At 31.2% G+C, this 11,970-nt stretch overlaps 1 non-coding gene across 1 annotated transcript; it reads left to right on the forward strand.

The window, feature by feature from the left end:
• The first annotated feature begins 251 nt into the window (after positions 1-251).
• LOC139851121 (small nucleolar RNA R71) lies at positions 252-358 on the forward strand. The gene has a single exon (XR_011760481.1). It is a non-coding gene; the product is annotated as a small nucleolar RNA R71 (small nucleolar RNA).
• The last annotated feature ends 11,612 nt before the right edge of the window (positions 359-11,970 follow it).

Here is an 11,970-nt window from a genome sequence, read left to right on the forward strand (position 1 = left end):
TCTCGAAGGCATCTATTTTTGTGGAAACGGAATCAAAGTCATGGCTAGAATCGGCTCTAGTTGCTTTAGATGAACGAAATATATCTTTTTTCTGGTGCCACTCATGCGAGATGGAGGCTGTGTTATCAATGATTTTGTGAGCTTCGGTTGCGGTTTTCTTCATAATGGAACCACCAGCTGCTGTGTCGATATCTTTTCGTGTAGCGACGTCGACACCTTGGTAGAATATTTGTACTATTTGATAAGTGTCTAAACTGTGCTGAGGACATCGTCTCAACAACTTTCTGAATCTTGTCCACGCCTCATATAATGTTTCATTTAGCTTTTGCGCGAACGTAACAATTTCTCCTTGAAGTCTTACGGCTTTAGATGCCGGAAAGAATCTTTTAAGAAATTTTTCAACTAAGATATCCCATGTGTCAATCGCTCCTTCAGGTAACAATTCTAACCAATCTTTGGCTTCTCCCTTTAAAGTCCAGGAAAACAACTTGAGATAGATCTGTTCATCCTCATCTTCTTCTGATTTTGAATAGAGTACAGATCCTATTAAAGGTTTGAAGATGTTCGTTTGGATCTTCTTTTGGCGTACCACTATATTGGCATTGATTAGTTACCATGTGTAGGATTTATCCTTTGATTTCATAATCTGGCGCATTAACATCTGGCCGAATAATGGTGTGACCTTGGCCAGTGCGTGTGGCTCTCATTCGGTCTTCCATACTTTGAGGTTCTGTTTCTGCCATATCTAAATTTGTTGAATCTGAATCATTAGAAGATCCTGATTTAACGGTTTGTGGTTCAGGAGGAATGATTAGTGGTTCAGGATCTTGGAATTGTCCCTGAATATCCTCCGGGTTCTCGATTGTTAAATCGAGTTCAAAAGATGGATTATCGGAAATATGAATTGGAGTACTTGTTCGACTAGATGATGATTCTAAAGAAAAATCAACGGCGATAATATTGGCTAGATGTCTTGATCTAGTTACAGGTGGTGAACGTATGAAAGGTGGTGAACGTTTTGCTCGGTGCATTCACTGAATGTCCTATTAGTTATAAATATAAAAATTATATAAGTTATCAAATTAATAGACTTTTCTGATTTTGCTCACGTTTCGAATAGCCAATAGATGCAGCAGGTAGCCAGGACCCTTTAAATCAGAAGCCCACAACTCTCCATTAACAAATCCAACTATAACTACGAACCAGAAAATTTGGATGTCTATCAATTTAATTGCTTAAAATAATTTTTCGTCGAAATTTAAAGAAAATAAAAATCTATGTCCTTAAAACTAGAGCGTAGAAATGAAAAAGAAAAAGAAGCGCGTCAAAAAACGTCGAAAAATAAAAATAAGAAAGAAAAACGTCGAAACTTAAAAGTCTAAAAACTAAATCTAAAAAGTTGCGCCTAAAGGTATTAAATCTTAAAAGGAATTCTATATCCAAAACGGCAATAACTTAAAAGGCACTAAAATATATAAACGGCGTCGCAAATTTCTAAAACGCCTAAATCTTAATCTAAAGAAAAAGCACTTAAGGGATTTTACGGCAAAGCCTAAAAATCTAGAAATATAAAATAACTACGGGAAAAACTAAGTTTAAACTAATTACGAAGGATAAATATACAAATTACGAATTAAATGATTAAAAAGATACAAAAAGTAAAAATAAAACTAAAGTTGTAAAAAATACAATTTTTATATAAAAATATTATTTTTATATTATTATTTTATAAAAATATTAATCTATATATGTAAATAATAAATACTAAAACTTAAAATACAAATTTAAAAACAAGATTTAAATATATTAATTAATAAAAACCCTAATTAGGTTAAATAATAATAATAATAAATAATAAAACCCTACTCCGTATTAAACGCATACGAGGTCGGGCCTGTCAGATTAACCCATGCGATCGCATGGGTTTCCTTCCTTTCTCTCATGCGGTCGCATGGACTTACAGTCCAGGTAAGTCTTGGGCTTTTAATCCGTTTAGGCCCAATTTTTAATATATTAATTATTATTTGATTTTTAATTTTACAAAATATTAAAAAGAAAATTTATATAAATTAAAACAAACTTATATTTTAAAATAAAAATACAAATCTTAAAAATATATTATTATTATTTTTTTATTTTTTCTTTTTATTATTTTATATTTATTCATTTTTTTAATTATATTTTTATAAATTAAAAATATAGCATTTCGCAGAGTTCTCCGACAGCGGCGCCAAAAACTTGATGTGCGCGAGGTGTAGTACGAAATACTATTATAATTACTACGAAATATGATGAAATATTATACGATTTACACAAGTTTTATTTATTTATATAGAATGGGATATACCTAAACCTTGCTACAACACTATAGGCAGTGTACCTAATCGTAGAATAGTGTAGTTTTTAGTAAGTCCGGTTCGTTCCACAGGGAGCTAGTGATTATGTACTATATTTTTAACAACTATATATATATATATATATATATATATATATATATATATATATATATATATATATATATATATATATATATATATATATATATATATACACATATAAGTGTTATTATTATAAAAGGGGGGTTTTACCGTTTAATGACCGGTTTGTCGATTTTATATTTTAAGCGTAAAGGTAAATGACAATAATTAAAGTGCGTAAAATAAATAACAATATTAAAATGACAATAAATAAAATGACAGTAAATAAAATTACGATGAGAAATATAATAAAACAATTATGCTTTTTTAAACTTCTGTAACCATGATGTTTGACGTTTTGATTTTAATTTATTACTCTGGGTTAATTGTCCTTTGTCCTGGTTTATTTGATACCTATCTGGGTTTTACCCATAATAGTCCATCGGTCATAATTATAAAATGCTCGTCAAATTAACCTTATCCCCGAAGTCAAATATTGCAACTAATTAGGGATTCGAACTGTAACAAGGTTTTAATACTTTGTTAATAATTACACCAGGTTATTGAATGCGTGTAATCCAAGGTTTTAATACTTTGTTAACAATTACACCAATTATCCTTTTATGTAATCCACCCCTGTTATAATTAGTCCATGATACATTAATTTATTCACTTGGCCATAATGAATAATAAATTACCCAATCCAATTGATTAAATTAAATGATTTGTAAAAGATGTCGTATAAACGTCACTAAATAGGACATACATAATCATTTAATAATTATTAGATTAACTAATTTGAAGATAGGTTCGACAGATTCCAATGAGTTGTCATTCAATTAGACAATACCCCCCATCTATTAATAGTTCATAGTCCATGTAGTGACCCGTCCTAATCCACCTGGACGAAATCTTCAACAGATGGTCCCATTATGAGGTTCTGACCTCTATATGCCATGAATGACTCCAAGTAGTATCTTTAAATTGAGCAAATGCACAGCGAAAGGTTTCTTTCATACCTGAGAATAAACATGCTTTAAAGTGTCAACCAAAAGGTTGGTGAGTTCATAGGTTTATCGTAATCCATCATTTCCATAATTTTAACAGACCACAATATTTCCAGATATTTAATTGTACACGTAACCCGAGTACAAAATAATGCGTGTAACCTGCGAATTAAAAATCATTCATATGGTGAACACCTGGTAATCGACATTAACTAAATGTATCTAGAATATCCCCATCATTCCGGGACTCTCATCGGACATGATAAAATCGAAGTACTAAAGCATCCGTAACCCGGATGGGGTTTGTTAGCCCATAGATCTATCTTTAGGATTCGCGTAAATTAGGGTTTATGTTCCCTAATTCTTAGATTGCCAGACTAAAAAGAGCCATATTCGATTTAATAATCCAACCATAGAATGTAGTTTTGAGTACTTGTGTCTATTTCGTCAAACATTTATAAAAGCATCGCATGTATTCTCAGTCCCAAAAATATATATTGCAAAAGCATTTAAAAAGGGAGCAAATGAAACTCACAATACGATATTTTTGTAGTAAAAATATGCATACGACGAAACTTAACAATGCAAGGTTGGCCTCGGATTCACTAACCTATATCATTTGTATATCTATTAAAACATATAATAGAAATCACATAATTTCATTTATCAATATATATTATTTATATATTTTTAGTTATATAGAATTTATATTAAATTCCATTTAAAAACATATACTTATATTATATCTTAAATTATATGTTATATTTATTATTATTATTATTATTATTATTATTATTATTATTATTATTATTATTATTATTATTATTATTATTATTATTATTATTTTATATATATTTAAAATGATTTATATCTAAACATTTAGTTATTAATATATATTTAAAAATCAATAGTTTGTTATATGTATTTATATAAATAATGTTAGTATTTTTGATATATAGTTATATGAAATATTAATATTGTTATTGTATATGCAATAAGTATATTTTATGTACAACTATTTATCTGTAAAAAAAATGATAGTTTTGATAAATTTAATTTACTAATAATAATAATAATAATAATAATTTCATTAATAATGATAATACTAATAAAAATGATCTTGTTAATAATGATATTTATGTTAAAAAGATACTAATACTAATATTAATGAAACAAATTAATAATTTGTATTGTTTTCAAAATAATAATAATAATAATAATAATAATAATAATAATAATAATAATAATAATAATAATAATAATAATAATAATCATAATACCTATATTAGTAATAATAATATTAATAATACTCCTAATACTTAATGATAATACATAGTAATAACAATAATGATAATAATATTTACTTATGATAATAATTTTAATTGTATGAATGATACTAATAATTATATTTTTTAATTTTAGTAATAACATAATAACAATAATAATAAATGTAATACTAAGTAAACTACCTCAAAGAAGTAGCCCTTAAAAAAATGCCCAAGTTCGGGTTTGAACCCGCGACCTTCCGCTAACCCGAAAACACCCTTAACCATTCATCTATGTCTGTTAATATGATACTTATATTTATATAACCCCTTTTCTTCATGTTTTCCTTTCTTCTTCTTTTTCTAAAAAAAATGCCACAACCGGGGCTCGAACCCGCAACCTCTCATTTAACAAGCACACATCCAAACCATTTAACCACTCAAAAATTTCTTGCAATTAATCGTCCGTTTAAATATTTACTATGTATGAAGCTATTTACACTAAATTCATTATCATATTCTCCGTTATTATCGTCTCAATAATCATCATTATCGTATCATAATTATCATCATCGACATCATCAAACTCGTCATCATTTCACGTATATCGTTTGTATTAGAAACAGAAGAGAGCAAAATGACAAGAATTCTCATATTTTGTATACTCTAGACGAACAATCTAAACCGAATACAACTAGTACGATATGAAGATATTACCCGCTCATTGAAAACTCTCCATCATCATCTCTATCAATTCGTTACAGTACCATCATAATATCATTGAGTATCACTGTTTTACCATCTTCATCATTTCACACGAGACCACAACAAAACAACCTGAATACAACACGAGTACCGGCGGTTTGTCGAACAACAGAAGGAAAGGAAAAGGGTTTTTGAGTTGTGGTTTCATGATATTAAGTGATGGCAGTTCTTGATGAAGGTGGAGTGGTGACAAGTGGTGGGTTTCGATGGTGATAAATGGAAACAGAACTGTACCGACAGTAGCAAATGTTTGCTGTTTTGGCGGAGGCTTAGGCTGCATGAACACGTTGCCGCAGTCTTGTTTCAAATAGAAATACAGAAAACATCATCGTAAACAGTAGCATTAGTAACTTGAATCAAAGTGGTGGTTCATATGGGTGATTGGGTGACTGTTTTAGATAGAAAAACAGTGACAGCAGCAGCTATAACAGGATCGGTGAGCATTTGGTGACTTGGGCTATCGAAGGTTGTCAAATAAAAAATAATCAATCACGAAGGTGGTGATCAAGATCGCGGGTGTTGGTTCGTGGTGTAGATGTGTGGTATACTGGGTTTCATGGAGTTATCGGTTGTAGAGTTTTAGTATTTAAGTTTATGCACTGTGATTGTTTAATTTCAATGAGAAACGAAAATATAGTCCTACAATATATTTTTGCTTCTTTATCTTTGCGTATCAACAATCAATAAAATAGTTTTGTTTTCTGTTAATAATCATGTGAGGTTGAGTGTGAGTAGTTAAGTACTTGTGCCCAACATAGTGGTTAAATGGGTGATGATATGGTTTTATGATGGTGTCCACTAACAGAAATATATAAACACTAAATCTCTCATGGAAAAAAAGAAGAAAGGAATTTAGCATCTAAGTTTTGTGGGGTAAATGGGCACACATAAAAGGGTGTGTGTGATGTGATTTATAACAAAAAGGAATATAAATTGAATACCTATCTCTATCTCTTCGGTCCACCATTCAATATAAAATTACAACATGCGTACTAATAAACGAGTCACTATATTTTCTTTCTTCTTTTATGTCACAAGAAAAACAAGATCCGTGACATATGGTTTTGGTTCTATATGCCTAAAGTATATATTTAATCTTTGATGAATTATCAGAAATGTACATGGTCGTAAAAGAAAAAGTCGACCATCATAAATTAATGTACAAGTGAGATCACTATGAAAATATCTTAATAAAAGACTGGTACAATTGGACATATAAATGGATTCTACAAATAATTTGTATATAAACATTTAATTATTATTATTATATAATTAATAATTATTTAAAATTCATAACTCTTTGATTATGACCACCCCACTTGTATAAACTTATAATTCTTATATCATTTACTTTCTATATTTAAATATTATCATCAGTAGCTACTTTTTAAAATATACATATCGAACGTCTCAGATGCAACAACCACAAAAATTGAGATGAAAACGGATTAATCGTTATATTATAAAAACGGTCATTAATGGTTTAAATTTATTAAATAAATATTAAATCAACTATTAGCGCTAAATCTCAGGTAAAATATAAAAAGTGTTAAAATTTAACAAATAGCTTCTAAATATATTATTAATAAGGCTATAATTCATATAACTTATTTTCGGATCATCGTTTATTTATAAACTCACGTAAGTTCGTATTTAACTTACTTAATATCGATCGAATGACAAATGAGTGCTACAATTGTTTACTCAATGTATTCGAAACCCTATATATATTCTATATACTTTATTTATATATATAGATACTTTTTAAATAATAATTATTATAATATCATTTTTTTATTTTACATAATTAATTCTAACAACCAAATCATAAAATATATTTCAAATTATTATTAATTACATATTTATCTATTTACAAATAGTTGTTCGTGAATCGTCGAAAATGGTTGAAGTCAAATGAATGTACAAAAATGGTTCAAAATTTTTGAGATTCAACTTTACAGACTTTGCTTATCGTGTCAAAAATATTAAATCGTATCGAGAGTTTGGTTTAAAATTAGTTGAAATTTTCCGGGTCGTCACAGTACCTACCTGTTAAAGAAATTTCGTCCCGAAATTTGAGTGAAGTCATCATGGCTAACAATAAAAATATTTTCATGACGCATATGAGTTGATAAATAGAGTTTTATCATTATTGACTAATATAGATAAAACGATTCGATTATATGAAGCGTACGAGTGAAGCTGTCACAAAATAGTGAATGTGGAGGATAAAGATTCGTCTTACTTTTGATGTAGTCACGGTTGAATTCCGGAATTCAAGAGATTAAAGAGAATCTTCGAATTCTATAAGATATGATTCTTCAGTAAATGAGGAAATTAGGATCTCTTTAATTAAATGCGATGATCTGCCTCGATTGCTATGTCCGATATTTTCACTATAAATTAACCACTACCGTTTCATTATTCTCACCATTCCTATACTTTCTTCCTTAATCCATACTTATAAATATTGTAACAATGCTTAACCCAGTTCTGATCCTTGTCCTTATCCTGACTGTCGCATCAATCATTCTCCTTTTCCAACTTCCACTGGAGGATTTTGTTAACTTCTACTATTACCTTGGGGTTATAATGTTTTTCATTCTTTCGTGTATTTATGTTGCTATACACATTGATATGCACGGTTTGTGATTTCGGTGTTGTTGTTGGGCTTTATATTTTCCCTTATATTTTGGAGCTCCATGCTCTCGTTTTCTCTTCCCGACTTTAAGTCAAGCGAATAATGGTCCAGAATTGGTAGATATAGAGTTTCGAATGATTATAACGTTCTAAGCACGAAGGATCGTATTCTCACGATTTGATTGGTCAAATTACCAGAATCACCGAGGATAGAACTATCAAGAATATATTTTCTTGATATGTTCGGATATCGAACAGATTGAACGAGTCGTGTAACATGGCACATGATGACGTTATGATCTGTGAATCATCATGTTTCATTAGAACTTCTAGCATGATTTACTGTAATATAATCACGTTGGCCAAGCGTCATTATATTATACTAACTCATGCTCTAATTCTTAACACTTCTCCAGAATTCATTCATAATTTATACTTAGGTTTTACAGAAATTTCCAATATAATATAATACAGATAGCACAAAGAGGTATATAATTTCGGACAAGAATATTTATGAAAATATCTTCAGAAGTATCGAAGATGTTTATGATGATATTTTGGAATTTCTAAGTTCGAAAGATGATGATGAAAAATTTTCCGCAAGATTTTAACATGACCTCGGAGTAAGATATTCTCTAAAGATTTCACCAGATCCATAATTACCTGAATTCTTTGAATATAGGGTATGGTCCTTGTATTTGGCCTTGATCTCCTTCGTGGTTAGCTCAATCCGTTTTTCAGTACCAAATTTTCTATCGAGTGTTCCCAACATTCCATTCTTTATTATCAAACTTTTGGCCATTTAGACCATCTACAATTTTGCTGTTTCCTCTGCATTTAATGCTACCATAACTGAATCTTCGGTTATCAATCCGAGGTGGTTTCAAGAGAATTGTGTTTTTAGATGATTAAACGCTGATTATAATCGTCAAGATACAAAGGATGTTTAAGATGAAATCAAGTGGCAAACTTGAAGAAATGTTTAGTTGTAGAAGGTGTAGCTTATTAACAATCTTTTAAACCAAAATGTTTTATAATTTATATTTCCTACTCGTTTGATACTTTTTAATTGTTCAAGGTTAGTAATCCAATGTTAGTAGTCCAATAGTCCAACATATAATCTTAGCATTTAAAATATTTAAGATCAGAAGATGATGAAGAAATTTTACGTAGTTAATTAATTGGTTACTAATCAATTTTATTTTATTCATTATTTTCTTCATTATGCCACTTGTCAAATCTTGACTTGAATTTTGATCGGCAGAAACTCGTATATGAAATTGAATTGGAATGAAAATGGTTATTCTTTGGTGAACGAATACGTATATCTTCGGAGTTGAATAGGATAGTTAACGACTGTTGAATCGGAATTGAAGAATGTGAAATCTAAATATTTATAGGGTATTACCTAAATATTTATAGGGTATTACCTATAATATTTATAGGGTATTACCTAAATATGTACAGTGTAATATATTAATGTGAAATCTAAATATTTATAGGGTATTACCTACCCGTTAAAATATTTTCATCATTAATAGTTTGTACGAAAGACTTTTTAATTACAACCTTTATGAAAATATACCTACATATATATTTTCTTCAGATATAATCGTGGATTTAATGAGTTAATATGATATTAAACTCATATGATTTACGGTTAGAACTAGAGTACATAATCTCTAAAATATTAGAGATGTAACAACCCAAACCAATAACCAACCGATTACGAGAAACAAAAATTTTTTTTTTTTTTTTTACAGAGGAGTGCGCCACGCGCACCACCATAGGGTGCGCGGCGCCCACAGGCCCCAATTCAGTTCTGTCCAAATTTGCAAATTTTTAAATAAAGATCTCCCACTTCCCGATATAATTAGACGAAACGCTTTTCACAACATGTTCTAATATGAAAACCTCATACGATTCAAACATAAAATGAGTTTTACAAAACGGGGCCCACATCGGCCGTTTTACGAATTTCGTACAAATCATGAGTTTCAACCACATTAAGTTTAAATGCCAAACGACCCTACGAGCATGGTGTTTGGGGTTAAACTACCCAAGTCTCGGTCAAACTCCAAAATCTAATACTTCCAAAAAGCGTCCCCTAACAACAAAGCGGAAATCTCTAATCCAAAATAACGCCCTTACCCTTGTCCACACCTGTGCCTATAAAAAGGTAAACAACGAGAGGGTAAGAAAAGCTTAGTGAATGCAATAATTATACATATACATATATAACCTATCTACTTGCATTCACTTACACAGTACCGGATTTAAGCTAGCAATTCAACAACTATTCAAACATCATGCGCAAACCAATATCCACAATACATAATGAGCTAGCGACAACAATAGCATATAGTTCACAATTAAATATGCTAATACCAAAATCACACAACCATGGTTAACCAGTCGTAAGAGGAATGGTACTCAAATTTCCCACCGGTGTTCATAACAACCGTTAGTGCACAACACATAAATCACTAACCCTTGGACAACACATATCCGTTTATAAAATCGTTAGTGTACAACACATATATCACTAATTTGGACAACACATATCCATTTATACATTCGTTAGTGTACAACACATATTTCACTAAATTTGGACAACACATATCCAACTATGAAACCGTTAGTGTACAACGCATATATCACAAACTTGGACAACACATATCCTCTCATACAAATAAACACGTCATATACGTACATGTATACTTATTCCACTCACCTTAACAATTTGGTGACGACTTTATAACTCCGCAAGCTTCAAAGCAAAGTACTACTACAACCACAACGGAGCTAGAAAGGAGATGAACAACTTTAATACCCGCACTTTGGTCCGAGAAAAACTTCTTCCTCTTGGATTTAAGCTTTCTCACTCAAGAATCACATTCTCTCTCTAAAATTTAAGTGAAGAGGATAAGGTTGTTGATAACGGAGTTAATGATACTCCACAAACTGACCAACTGGCCTTTAACACGTCCACAAGTGCAATTACCAAAATGCCCATCAAAATATCAGAATAAAAGAGCAGAAACACGGCTACAGTGTTAGTGGGCCACGCGCACTATTAAGGGTGCGCTGAGCGCACCTAGCTCAGATCCGTCTCTGACTTCTGTTTAACTGCACAATCATTCCCACACTTTATGTACTCTATTTACACTGCTGTACAATGAAGATTAGGGTCTTACAAATCTCCCCCACTTGAATCGGAGCGCGTCCTCGCTATCCAAGCCGCATGACAAGAGGTAAGATAAACCAACACGAATTCTTCGGGCTCCCAAGTAAACTCGGAACCTTTACTACGACGCCATTGAACTTTAAAAGTCCTAACCTCTTTATGTCTCAACCTTTTGACCTTATCATCGAGTATGGCAATCGGCTCCTCAATATACTCTAACTTATTGTTTAGCTCAATCTCGTCTAATGGTACCCACGATGAATCATCTGCAAGACACTTACGGAGATGGAAAACATGAAATGTATTATGGATCCTCGCATGCTCTTCGGGTAATTCCAAACGATACGCAACTTCACCGACACGAGCTAAAACCTTAAATGGTCCAATAAACCGAGGAGCTAACTTTCCCCGCTTTCGAAACCGAATAATACCCTTCCATGGTGAAACCTTAAGCATCACCATGTCACCTTCTTGAAATTCGATCATTCGCCTATGTTTGTCAGCATACGACTCTTGTCTATCTTGAGCCTTTTTCAAATGAGCCCGAATCATATCAATCTTGCTATTCATCTCTAAAACCAAATCGGTACTCCTGATTTCCTTTTGACCAATTTCACCCCAACAAATCGGAGTTCGACATCTACGCCCATAAAGCATCTCATATGGCGGCATCCCGATACTAGTATGAT

The sequence above is a fragment of the Rutidosis leptorrhynchoides genome, chromosome 5 (assembly GCF_046630445.1).
Source record: "Rutidosis leptorrhynchoides isolate AG116_Rl617_1_P2 chromosome 5, CSIRO_AGI_Rlap_v1, whole genome shotgun sequence".
NCBI classification, from domain to species: Eukaryota; Viridiplantae; Streptophyta; class Magnoliopsida; order Asterales; family Asteraceae; genus Rutidosis; species Rutidosis leptorrhynchoides.